Source organism: Marmota marmota, unplaced genomic scaffold (genome assembly GCF_001458135.2).
Source record: "Marmota marmota marmota unplaced genomic scaffold, marMar, whole genome shotgun sequence".
In the NCBI taxonomy this organism is placed as follows: domain Eukaryota; kingdom Metazoa; phylum Chordata; class Mammalia; order Rodentia; family Sciuridae; genus Marmota; species Marmota marmota.
In genome coordinates, this window is record NW_026000101.1 from 21,404,713 (window position 1) to 21,419,374 (window position 14,662).

Sequence of the window (14,662 nt, forward strand, 5' to 3'; positions counted from 1 at the left end):
AACATGTCCAAATTTACTTTCTAAGGTGTCTGATCTTTTCATTGGCTCTTACCCTATCACTATCATAATGATGACACCATCTAAATCATAGATGTTATGTATATTGAGGACTTTGTTCTCCAATTGTAATAGAAGCTTATGCATTTGAACTGCACAATTGCAGAACACAACAATATAAAATAAATATATTAGATTTGTTAAGCAAAGCATTAAAAAGCAGTGGATATAAATTGAGAAACATGTCCATTTTGTTGTAGTAAAACCAGCAATTATTTCTCCAATAAAGTTGAAATAGAACATTTTCAAATAAAAAATGTTTTCAAACAAAGCTATTACCAGAGCTCTCCAAAATGGTCACTACCAAAATGAGCTTGAAAAAAGCAGCTTTAATATGGAAAGGACAGGAAAGTAGCAGGCAAGGGAAATGCAGGCTGATGAAAGCAGAAAAGTTTGAGGAGTTTCAACAAGTTAATTTCAGCAGTCATCAGACATGTTCACCTTTTTTGTTTGTTTGTTTTTTGAACTCATGGGCACTTGACCACTTAAGCCACATCCCCAGCCCTATTTTGTATTTTATTTAGAGACAGGGTCTCACTGAGTTTCTTAGTTCCTCGAGGTTGCTGAGGTTGGCTTTGAACTCCATCCTCCTGCCTCAGCTTTCTGAGCCTCTGGGATTACAGTCCTGTGCCAATGCACTGGGCCTTGAGAAAGTAAATATGAGAAGAGAATAACCCCTTCGTAAAGTAGACTATATGTTTTCATTCTAGTAATAATTAGTATCTTTATAAATAGATACACTTAGAATTTTATTCTGTATAGGCCTTTAAAGAGTTTATCTCTGAAGAAATTTTTGAGGGTTTTTGGTTTATTTTTGACAAGTTCTGATTGATAACAAGGGAAAGATGGGTGCAGATGAGCATTGGCAGTAGTCATCAGGAGTTGCAATGAGTCAACAGCAAAACAAAAAAATTGGAGATTATTTTTCTCTTAAATTTATTAAGATGTTTGAGTTAAGATTAGAAACTATGGTGGGGTGAGGGTCACACAAAAATCCTACATCACTTGGAGAATGAACAATATGTTACTGAATGATCAATGGGTTACAGAAGACATAAAGGAGAAAATCAAAAAATTCTTGGAGATAAATGAAAACAGACACAACATATCAGAATCTATGGGACACAATGAAAGCAGTTCTAAGAGGAAAATTCATTGCTTGGAGTTCATTCCTTAAAAAAAGAAAAAAAAAACAACAAATAAATGATCTCACACTTCATCTCAAAACCCTAGAAAAAGAAGAGCAAAACAACAGCAAATGTAGTAGAAGGCAAGAAATAATTAAAATCAGAGCTGAAATCAATGAAATTAAAACAAAAAAAAAAACAATTGAAAAAATTGACAAAACTAAAAATTGGTTCTTTGAAAAAATAAATAAGATCAATAAGAAAAGTCCAGGACCGGATGGGTATACAGCAGAGTTTTATAAAACCTTTAAAGAAGAACTAATACCAATACTTTTCAAGCTATTTCAGGAGATAGAAAAAGAGGGAGCTCTTCCAAATTCATTCTATGAGGCCAACATCACCCTGATTCTGAAACCAGACTTCAAAGAAAGAAAAATACAGACCAATATCTCTAATGAACATAGATGCAAAAATTTTCAATAAAATTCTGGCAAATCGGATACAAAAACATACCAAAAAGATTGTGCACCATGATCAAGTAGGATTTATCCCTGGGATGTAAGGCTGGTTCAATATACAGAAATCAATAAATGTTATTCACCACATCAATAGACTTAAAGATAAGAACCATATGATCATCTCAATAGATGCGGAAAAAGCATTCAACAAAGTACAGCATCCCTTTATGTTCAAAACACTAGAAAAACTAGGGATACCAGGAACTTACCTCAACATTATAAAAGCTATATATGCTAAGCCTCAGGCTAACATCATTCTAAATGGAGAAAAATTGAAGGCATTCCCTCTAAAATCTGGAGGGATGCCCTCTCTCACCACTTCTATTCAACATAGTTCTCGAAACACTGGCCAGAGCAATTAGACGAAAGAAATTAAAGGCATAAAGATAGGAAAAGAAGAACTTAAATTAGCACTATTTGTGGATGACATGATCCTATACCTAGCAGACCCAAAATGTTCTACCAAGAAACTTCTAGAGCTAGTAAATGAATTCAGCAAAGTGGCAGGATATAAAATCAACACTCATAAATCAAAAGCATTCCTGTATATCAGTGACAAATCCTCTGAAATGGAAATGAGGACAACCACTCCATTCAAAATATCCTCAAAAAAAAAATAATAAAATAAAATAAAATACTTGGGAATCAACCTAACAAAAGAGGTGATAGACCTATACAATGAAAACTACAGAACCCTAAAGAGAGAAATATAAGAAGACCTTAGGAGATGAAAAGATATATCTTGTTTATGGATAGGCAGAACTAACATCATTAAAATGGCCATATTACCAAAAGTACTCTATAGGTTTAATGCAATGCCAATAAAAATCCCAATGGCATTCCTCCAGAAATAGAAAAAGCAACCATATAATTCATCTGGAAAAATAAAAGACCCAGAATAGCTAAAGCAATTCTAAGCAGGTAGAGTGAAACAGGCGGTATAGTGATACCACATTTTAAACTATACTACAGAGCAATAGTAACAAAAGCAGCATGGTACTGATACCAAAACAGGCGGGTAGACCAATGGTACAGAATAGAGGACACAGAGTCCAATCCACAAAATTACAACTACCTTACATTAAACAAAGGTGCTAAAAGCATGCAATGGAGAAAGGATAGCATCTTCAACAAATGGTGCTGGGAGAACTAGAAATCCATATGCAACAAAATGAAATTGAATCCCTTTCTCTCTCCATGCACAAAAGTTAACTCAAAATGGATCAAGGAGCTAGGAATCAAACCAGAAACTCTGCATCTAATAGAAGAAAAAGTTGGCTCTACTCTCCACCTCATGGGGTCAGGCTCCAAATTCCTTAATAGGACACCTATAGCACAAGAGTTAAAATCAAGAATCATCAAATGGGACTTACTCAAACTAAAAAGTTTTTTCTCAGCAAGAGAAACAATGAGAGGTAAATAGGGAGCCTACACCCTGGGAACAAATTTTTACCCCTCACACTTCAGATAGAGCCCTAATATCCAGAGTATACAAAGAACTCAAAAAATTAAGCAATAAGAAAACAAATAACCCAATCAACAAATGGGCCAAGGACCTGAACAGACACTTCTCAGAGGACGACATACAATCAATTGACAAATACCTGAAAAAATGCTCACCATCTCTAGCAATCAGAGAAATGCAAATCAAAACCACCCTAAGATACCATCTCACTCCAGTAAGATTGGCAGCCATTATGAAGTCAAACAACAACAAGTGCTGGCGAGGATGTGGGGAAAAGGGTACACTTGTACATTGCTGGTGGGACTGCAAATTGGTGCAGCCAATTTGGAAAGCAGTATGGAGATTTCTTGGAAAGGTGGGAATGGAACCACCATTTGACCCAGCTATTCTCCTTCTCTGACTATTCCCAAAAGACCTAAAAAGAGCATGCTACAGGGACACTGCTACATCGATGTTCATAGCAGCACAATTCACAATAGCTAGAATGTGGAAACAACCTAGATGCCCTTCAATAGACGAATGGATAAAAAAAAAATGTGGCATTTATACACAATGGAATATTACTCAGCACTAAAAAATAACAAAATCATGGCATTTTCAGGGAAATGGATGGCATTAGAGCAGATTATGCTAAGTGAAGTTAGCCAATCCCTAAAAAACAAATGCCAAATGTCTTCTTTGATTTAAAGGGGGCGACTCAAAACAGAGCAGGGAGGAAGAGCATGAGAAGAAGATTACCATTAAACAGGGATGAGAGGTGGGAGGGAATGGGAGAGAGGTGGGGAATTGCATGGAAGATGGAAGGAGACCTTCATTGTTATACAAAATTACATATAAGAGGATGTGAGGGGGAAGGGAAAAAAAGAGAGAAATGAGTTACAGTAGATGGGGTAGAGAGAGAGGATGGGAGGGGAGGGTAGGGTAGGAGGGGATGGAAAGGGGATAGGAAAGGCAGCAAAATACAACACACACTATTATAGCAATATGTATAAACATGATTGTATAACCAATGTGATCCTACAATCTGTGCACGTGGGAAAATTAAGAATTCATACCCCATTTGTATCAAATGTATGATATATGATATGTCAAGATCATTGTAATGTTTTGAGCAACCAATAAAAAAAAGATTAGAAACTAATTTGTATTAGCATCTTAAGAGTATAACTATTCTCAGAAAAATTCATACCGACCTTAAATTTTTACAAAACTTCAGTCTTACATCTTACTATTTCTGTATTCCACAACAACCACCACAACACTGGACTCAATTCACCCTTGGTCCAAAGGAGAGTACCTGGCACTTAGTAAGCACTCCATTAATGTATTTCTCATTCTTGCTGCAGAATTTCTGGTTTAAGAAAAAAATTCAACTCTATGTTTATACCTCATGGAAATTTGATACTGGTAGCAAATATTATCACTGACTTACGTATCCAAACTTAGCACATAATTACTAGATTAAGCATGTGATTTGAAAACAGCACTAGTGATACCATGGGTTATACCAGAGAAGCACGCTGAGGCAAGTGTAGAATGTAAGGTAAAAAGTTTTACTAAAGGAGAGCAGAAAAGACTTCCCCTGGAGGAAGAAGGGGAGGAGGATGGGGAAGTCTCTTCCCTTTTATATCTAAGGTCTTCTCTTGTCCTCCTACATTCCTGTCCTTTATCTTGCATATCTCCCTTTATCCTGCATGTGATGGGGGATGCAGTGGAAAAGCTAAAAGGTGGAAAACAGGTTTGCTGATGGTTCCTGGGAAGAGTGATTCAGGCAGGAAAGGCCTAGGGTGATTCGATTAGCACTTCCCTATTTGCTGGGAGCTGCTCCATTAACAGTTCTTTGGGATGGGCAGGGGCCTTGGGGTCACTAACATTTCAATCTCCCAGGTGTGGTTTCTGATTTCTGGGACTCGGATCGGACTCCATTTTCTTTATTAGACTAGACTCCATTTTTGCTCTATTAGACTCAATATCTGACCCGATTTACTTAGCTACACTAACTACCTATCTTTAAATCTGGCTTCACTAGGATCTTTTCTCCTGTACCTTTTTTTTTTTTCCCAGGAGGGGAAGATGAATAAACTCAAAATATTTCATCTGTAAATTTATAACATGTTTTATGAAGCAAACTCATAGAATCATGGAAGTTATCAGTGACTGTGAGAGAGAAGAGAATTGGAAAAATGATTAAACACTTTCAGTCTACTACGTACTTCTTGGTTCATTTGCAGTAAATCAGACTGCTTGGGAAGTGAAAGGCCAGTGGATAACATTGACAACAAAAGTCCTGCCTGATTTGGAAACCAGAATGCAGGTATTCAATAACCCTGTAGGTTCCCTATTTCCAGCAGACACCCACATCCTTTCCCCCTCCTTTTCACACAATCTTTAAGTGCACAGATTTGAATGCTGGAAATTCCTCTTTCTAATTCTGGGAGATAAGAATTACAGACTTTATGTCTGGTCTCAGTTGCCTGGGTCCCTATTATTTTCTTAAAATGTGTCTGAGCTGATTCACAATGGGGAAAATGTACTTAAAATCAATTTAATTAAAAGTTTAGCTTTGACTCATCACATGAATATAATACAAATAAATCAAGAAAGAGAAAAATTGCCTGCTCTCTTTTTACTAAGGGTACTTTTAATGGCAGCTGAAACAAATCTATTCAATTCCTATAATATGAGAGACATTCTTTCAAACTGGGTTTCCCAGTGGACATAAAAGACCTCTCTGCCATTTCTTCAGTGACATTCTCAATTAGAAACAGCATGGCTGTTAAAAGTAGGTATGCCTTCAAGTTGCTGATAACCACAGGACAATGCCTGGTGGCTGCTGTTCAAATCTACAGCAGTCTCCTAGCACAACTCCTCAAATACCAAGCCAATGAAACAAGTGAACAAAACTATCCTTTCTCAATAACCAAAACATCATATTCATAAATGTAGCTATCATTTTCCAGTGAGCACTGAGTCACCAAAGTCAATTAAATTGCTATTCTTAATTTTGACCTACAGATTTAATTAGTATTCATGTAGTTTCTATAGGATTTTCTGATTCCACATTTAATAAAATACTTCCAGTTTCATTTTAAGGATTGGGAATTTTAAATCTCTGGGCTAATTGGAACTACAAGAAATACAAGAGAATGCTCAAATGCAAAGCAGCCTCTTTGCAGTTAACTGTCTCACATCTTCATTATTTTGCTTACATGATATTTTGGAAACAATGTTGGGAAAGAAGATAAAGAGCCAGAGAAGAAGAAAAGGAGAAAAGGAAGACTGAATGGTTTTGTAATTTGCAGGCAATTTACACTCTTTCTTTCATTGATTCCTGGTATTGTTTGTTCAGACAGTATTAAGAGTTTCCACACAGTAATAACTCATAGTGTGGGTCCCTTCTTTCCACGGAGTTCTATGCTACTCCCTGGCCCCTGTCCACAGTCTTACTTCCTCACCTAAACTCAAGATTTAAATAGAAAACTTTCTATCTGATACCTTTAGTTGGATGTCTCCCTGGAACATGCATCTAGCTCTTCATTCCTAGAGCTCAGATGCAGATGCTTCTTTTAACTTAGAGCTTTCTTGTTTTGATTTTTTTATTTCTCTTCACACAGCTAAGATCCTTAATTTTGCCATCTTGGTTTTAATCCAATTAGTAAAGAAGTTCTACTAATTAAAATATCAAAATGTCTTTGCACTCTTCTCAGTTACATACAGGCCTTAATCTCCAATGGTTATCTCCTAACTCTCTTTTCTAGTCTCAATGCTCTTTTGCCTCCTTTAGTATTTCCCCAGTCGGATGAAATTACTTAATTCTTGCCTAATTTTAAAAATATTGATGGAACTATGCTCTTTATTTCTTTAGGGGAAAAATTAAATATTATTTAGCAATATATTCAATTACCTTCATTAAACTTTTGTCCAAATTTTTCCTAATTAATTTTCCTGTGTTTTCTTCTTGATGAAGCTTCCTTCAACAAGAGTGTCTTTCACTAAAAATGTACCAATATTTTCATCACCACACATTTAACATTTTTTCTGTCTATGATCCCCTTCTCTAGCACTTTATATCTATATAACTATATAACAAGAGCTGGCTTAAGTGTTAAGTGATACTGCTTCCTACTTGTGTCAGAAAGAATAATTCCATTTTCTTTATTCGAACTCTATTGGGGTAAAATTCTCCAGAATTTCCTCACATTTCTGGATGTCTTGCAAATTGAATCACTGATTGTCTTTGCTCTGAATCATTTTTTAAGAATGTTTTCTTAACCAACAGCCCTGTTAGGCCAAGATCATTTCTTCCTTTGGGGTAAAGGGCAGGCATGTTTACTGCTCATAAAAAGTGTATGTTCCCTAAGCTCAGATATCCTCTTCTACAGTGCAACCCACTGCATATGCACTGTCACCTAATGTAGTTTGTGTCACCCTGGAAGGACTTGAGCAACCAGTGCCGAAAAATGTGGATATTTTGGTCATTGTTACTGTTATAGATAATAAACTTGTTCTTTATCTCTGACCCAGGATTTTATGTCTTTTACCAACATCAATAAAATTGTGGTAGACTATCATATTAACTTAGAAGAAAGATAAAATATCAAAGATTCACTTTTCTAAATAACTACTAGCGTATGTTGTCTCCTTATGCCTTCCTCCGGGAACACATCATATTCAATTCTATTCAAGTTTTTAACATGTATTATGTTAATGGATGACTGAGCAGGCCCCAACGTGCTATACATATTTGTTAATAACTGGATAAATAATTAATATTATTATAATTTTCAAAGTCAACTCATTTAGTTTTTCAAATGTATAGCTAGAGATAATTTCAGTGAACTATTTTGGTGGAAAAGAAATATATATTAACAATAACTTGTAGCTCTACTAGACTCACTTAAATTCATTTTCTATCAACATACATTGATTCTTGATATTCCATCTACTTCAGTTGCCTTTCCCTACATTTAAGACTCTTATCATCTTTTATAATCTATCTGAGAAGTCATGCCCTCTGTAAAACATTTCCAAATCATCCAATTACATGCAATCGTCTCCCATCTCTTTGTTTAATTTACTGTCTATAGCTCCCTGATAGTGCTTATTAGAATTGACTTGGTCTGTATACTTTTCTTATCTCCCTTAGTAGACTGGGAGTTCTGACAACACAACACAGTAGTTATGTTCCATTGATCTTTGTATCACCCACTGTGCCAAGCACAGTGTGTAATAGGAGTTCAATAAATACTAATTTAAGTAAATGGAGTAAAGTATTACCTATCAAACTACTAATTGATTTTCATTTCTTTGGCCACTGTATACCTGCTTCCCTCCCATTTACCTCTTTTCAATTTCATTATTTTCTAATGTAAGTTAAAGACAACTGATTCTTTTCCAGAAAATGATTTCTTTCAGGCCTCTAGACAACTGGAATGCCTCAAACCAAAACAAAAGAAGAAATACAATTCAGTTGCATTTGAACATCTGTGAAGACAATGGAATCTAACAGCTTTTCGACCAGTTTCAGTATGCATGTGGAGAAAAGAGCAAAAGTCAAATCCTTTGGACTTCTGCAAATGGAAACACTATGGGAACTAAATGTGGACAGGTGGTCAAATCTTTTTTAAGGATAGTGAGAAAGAAGAAACCAATGTAGAAAACTTGATGACTTTAAAATGTTTGAGATGATCATGTTTCATATGAACATTTATTATAATGTTATTATTTGAGTGAGAAGAATATTCAGTGATTTCTTTTACTGTCACAAAAAGTATATCATTTATAGTGCTTATTAGAATTGATGCCAGGTAAGTCGCCTAAAAAATGAAACATTTTGACATAGAAATCACACTTAAATGTCTTTTTTTTTCTCCAATAAATATGCTGATTAGCCTGAGTTTTCCTGTTTTCTTGTTATTCAGAGGCTGACATTTCAATATTTTGATTGATTAGAATGGTGGCTGTCAAATCAAGTGCAATTTTAGATTATATTTTTAGAAAGCAATTACTGAGGAGGACTTAGTATACACATGATTTACAGATTACTTCACTAACCATCATTTTCTACATTTCTATTTATAAATTTAACTAAATATTTCACATATAACTTTAAGGACACTTTTGGTAGTTTGGCATTCATTTGATATGGAAAACCAACAATAAAAATGAAATTTTTATTTGCAGGAAAACAAACGTGTTTATAACTAGTACTCTGGCCTGGAATCAAAGAAAGTTCTTTAGTTCCTATTCTCAATAGGTATATTGATATTTGGATCAAATATCACTTTAGGTAATTCCATACTTAGATGTACTGAATGCTATCATCTTATACAATTTATAATATAGAATAGTTTTTTTCCACCTTGTGAACTCTTAAGTGAGAAATAGTAACATTAATGTTTTTAGGAATTTTTATAAAGTATCACACTTCTTAAAAAAATCAAAGAATAATAAAAAAATTATAAAAATATTTATTACTTGTGAAGTGATTATTAACATTGTAAATTGTCTGAAGAAGTTTGTTTTATTCTTCTAACATTTTACATATGCTAAGACTTTTGCAGGTCAACTGCATAGAAGGATATCATTTGCTTTTTTTAATACTTTTTCATTTTTAAGTTAATAGACTTTATTATAAAGCAGTATTAGTTTTATAAAACATGACTTAAAAATACAAAACTTTCCATATATCACCCAACTCTACTCCCACCTGTTATTCGTATCCTGCTTTAATGTGGTACTTTTGTTACAACTGATATGTTATATGTTGAATTTAAACTAGAAGATTTTGTTGAAGAAGACCTACTCCAAAAAAAAAAAAAATAGGGGACATGATACTAGATATAATTCTGAAACACTGGAAACAGGTATAGTGGTTAATATTAATTAGAAAATGAGGCTGGTAACCAGGTTTTTAACCACATAATTTGTTACTGATACAGATGCCATTGTAAGTGTGCTTTCAGACTTCAGCTGATATATAGTTCTGGTCTATTTCTTTATGCCCTGTTTCTTCACTGATATAAAACATTGTTTCCAGAACATAGAAAACAGTTAGAAATTTAAAAAGAGCAATTTGAATGGAACAAAGAAATATAGGATACAATAATTGCAAAACAAAAATGTCATGGGTAAGCGTGGCAGATAATTAAAAAAATAAAGCCTGCTTAGGAATAACCATCAGCATTGTATTTTACATGTAATTTGAACAAATGCATGTTGGACAAACATTCTATAATTAGTTATGAATGGTTTCATAGGAGAAAACATGGTCTGTTGCATACAAAGTGCATAAGGCAAAGTTTAACTGGACAAGAAAGGATACAGTCTCTTATTCACTCATAGGTGAGAATTTCAATCCACTCCTAGCATGGAAGATCCAGAAGCTTTGTTAACAAAGCATATATCCTATTAAAGATTAATATGATAATTGCTTATGTCACTATAAACATATGTAGCTATTATTTTGTGAGGTTTATTTGACCATTCTCAGTGAATCCTTTCAATTATATTTATACCTCTCTAAAACAAATTATCACTATAGCTTCTGGTATAGTCATGAGTGAATATGGAGGCCTAGTGGAACCCTGCTGAAACTTACAGATAATATTCTGTGTTTCTGGGTGGCAGACCACCAAAATTCTTTAAAATCTTATGCTTATTTGGAGACAATAATAGTTACATGTGAATCATGAAATCACATTTTCCATCTCAGAATTCTCTAGTCTAATAATTGAAAAACAGTATAATGCTTACACAACAATCATTTCTCAATAAATAGTTAATTTTTATGACTCCCTATACTCTAATATTGGTAAAAGTTAAGATCTTATTTTATTTGTAAATGTTCTTAATACTCATTAGGAGTTCTGAATTCAGATCATCTCATATATGATAATGGCTTTTGTCTTCACTGAACTCAATTTATATTGACTTTACCCTTCCTAAAAAAGTCCTTCTTCAAAGTTAATATGACCCAAATGTTTGTAAATAATTAACCGAGGACACTATTCAGCACTTAAATATGTGTAGTAATTGGATGTTTTTATTGTGATTTGTTTTCCCAGAAGAATTACAATTACTATATACTCATGTAAGGTTTTTTATTGTTTAATGAGTTAACAATTTCTATTAGACCTAGAATTAAACTTAAATTTTTAATTACTTTAGGGAATGGGTGGCAGAAGATTTTTATGCCAAATTTCAATTTGCAACTGCTCCCTGCTCAATTTATTTTGCTTATTTTTATATTCATGCATAGGCTTAAGAGCAAATTAATTTCACATATGCCACCTCCCTCATTTCCCTTTAATTGTTTCTTATTGATAAGTTATTAGGAAAACATTTGCAAATCCTGTGCAAGTTCCTGTCGTAGTTTACATAAAACAATTAAGTTTTATTTTTGTGAACATTTTTTAGCAAGCCTTGGACTATCAATGTCAACAGGAAGGCACAGGACTCAGGAAGTCCATCTCCAATCTACTAGCATTGATTAATTTCTTACATGAACAACAACAACAACAAAACACTGCCAATACAGATTCCAAGTCAACAGATTAATCAGTGAACTTTCTACCTGATTACCAAGGTATTCATGATATAAAAATGAACAAGGTAAACACTATATTAGATATTATATTTCCATTTGTGTTGGGATCCTATAACTATTACTAAATGCATTGTGATTGTAAACCTTTGTGCATTTATATCTCACATACTTTTTAAAAAGAAAATGGCAATAATACTCATATGTTCTTTTTAAAATATATTTTTATTTATAGATGGACATAATATCTTTATTTATTCATTTATTTTTATGTGGTGCTGAGGATTGAACCCTCACATGTGTGAGGCAAGCACTCTACCTCTGAGCTACAACCCGAAGCTCACTCATATGTTCTTTCTCTACTTGAATTATAGGAAATAGTAATCTGCTTAATGAACAATAATGAATATGGAACAAAAGATGATCATTAACTTGCCAATAAACTGTTTCATTGATTGTTTGCGAATTAGTGTGATTGGCAGAATGAGATATTTGTAAAGTTAAATTGATTTACTGTCCATTGATTACCTGTTAATCAGGCATAATTAATTAGGACTTATGCTTGGCTTTTTAGTGACACTTATTTTTCAAAAGTCTAATCCTTATGAGGGAGTATACTAGAAACCTGCTGCAGCCAGCATTCTAACAGTATGAAATCTGAGAAACCACATTCTTCTTATTTGCTGGCAGGAGTTTCTTCATGCCTTTCATTTTGGATGAGGTCTACACTAGGCAACCAGGATGGACATCTGTGGAAACAGGGAACAACTCTTTTTGCTAATGAGTACTGATGCTTTCATGGCAAACAGATGATATCTGCAGATGGCTGGCATCTTCAAACCTTCACTGCATTTCAACTCTCACAGATTTATATACAAATGTGTTTTATTTTATTTCATAGTTCAATAAAAATTTTCATATTTCCAGAAAAAGCTCACCTGAAACTTATTCACCATCACTTAAAAAAGATTTGGCATTTAAATGTACATCTTTATTGATTTCTAATTAAGAAAGTGTGTGTGTGTGTGTGTGTGTGTCTGTGTGTGTGTTTTGTTCCACTGAATGCAATAATCATAATTAATGATTAATGCCTTTCAGGCAAATTCCTGTCTAAGATTACATTACATACTGTCATTCTTTTTACTTATTTCAGTATTTATAGAACTAAAAAGTAAAAATGAGGACCAAGTTTTGTATCTTTAACAAAGAGCTTCTGGATCCTTGAGACAAATTTATAAACATATATGAAAAAATATTGCTCCAATAAAACAGGAGACAAATATTTTCTGAATTTCAGATTTTTTTTTAATCTTTGAGAACTGTTATATAATACCTACCTATCCCCTTAGTGAAAATGCAAATTAATTGAACTGTTTTGGAAAGAGGGTTCCTTTGTGTTTTCATATATTAAAAAGAGAGTAGATCATCGTCAATAAACTGACAGTTATTAATGACTACTGAAAAACGTGGCATTCTCCTTTGTTTTCAACTTCAAGCTGCTCCAAAGCACAATATTTGTTTCCTGTCAAGCTGAATATATCAAATACATTTGTTGTATAACTGCCATTGAAGCTCAATATCTTGGATCTCCCTGAAACAAAAGGTTATGTTGGTGTCAATCACTCGTTTCTGCTGTTTGACATAGATAAAATAAGATTTGCCAATAACAGATGGGCAAATCTTTGAAAGGCTGTAATAGGATTGGAAAAGAAGAAAATCAGAAGTAGCTCAGGGAAGTTAAGTGGAGGTTAAATGAGCTGCTCCTTGCAGTGTCTAGTGTCTTGGTTCTGAGTGTGGTCCACATAATGATTTGTGGCATTAACAGAGATGTAGTGTCCAGCCAGTGTTTTATGGTGGCCAGCTATGTTGACAAAAAAAATCATTTGTTTTTGAAGTCATGAATATATTGACATTAAATTTTGAATTTTTAAATTTTTTTATTTGTTTTAATTAGTTATACATAACAATACAATGACTTTGATATATCATACATTTGAATCAGATGGGATATAATTTCTCATTTTTCTGAGTGTACAAGTTGCAAAATCATATTGGTCATGCAGTCACTTATATACACACAGTAATAATAATGTCTGTTTCATTCTACTATCTTTCCTATCCCCCCATTCCCTCCCTTCCCCTCCCTCATTTCTCTCTACCTAATCTAAGTTAACGCTATTCTTTTTTTTCCCTCACATCTTTATATAGATATTTTGTATAACTTTGAATTTTTAAGAAAAATTGAATAATAGTACACAATAAAGTCCCTCTTTTCTCTTAGAAAGCTTATTTCATGGTATAAAATAGTAACTTTCATCTTGGTTAAGCTTCATTATAATTTCAATGTATAGGTTTGCTTACTTTTGAAAACTAACAGTTTCTACTCTTTGTCAGAGTACAAAAACTCAATTCCCCTGCCATATTTCCCCTTGGATCTATTAGATTAGGATGAATTAAACCTTCCAAAATGTCAGTAATTTCTGCAGAGTTATGTAGAAATTATCATACAGAAGCCTCACTACAAAGATAACAAATTAGCCAATAAATAAAAAAAAACAAAGTAACTGAAATTAGTCCCTTTCTCCTTATTTCAAGTCAGCCTTTTGTAGAATAAACTACAGTATTTTTTTCCTCAGTCACTGAAAGTGTTTTCTCTTTCATTCAAATGCAATAGTCCATTCTAAAATCTAAATGAAAGATAAAATTTTCCTACAGATATAAAACAATGAAGCCTCCTTTACTTTAGTGAATAGGATTCATTCCAGTACATAAGAAATTAAACTTATCCTCATCTTGATGTCATATTTATAATAAACTGCATACATAAATTTAATGAAAAATTATTAAAAAGAAACAAACAGTGACCAACATCCTGATGAACTTTAGTGGATGCTCTATCTTAATCTTGGAATAAAACTTTCTCTCATTTCAATTATTATAGAGACAGAAG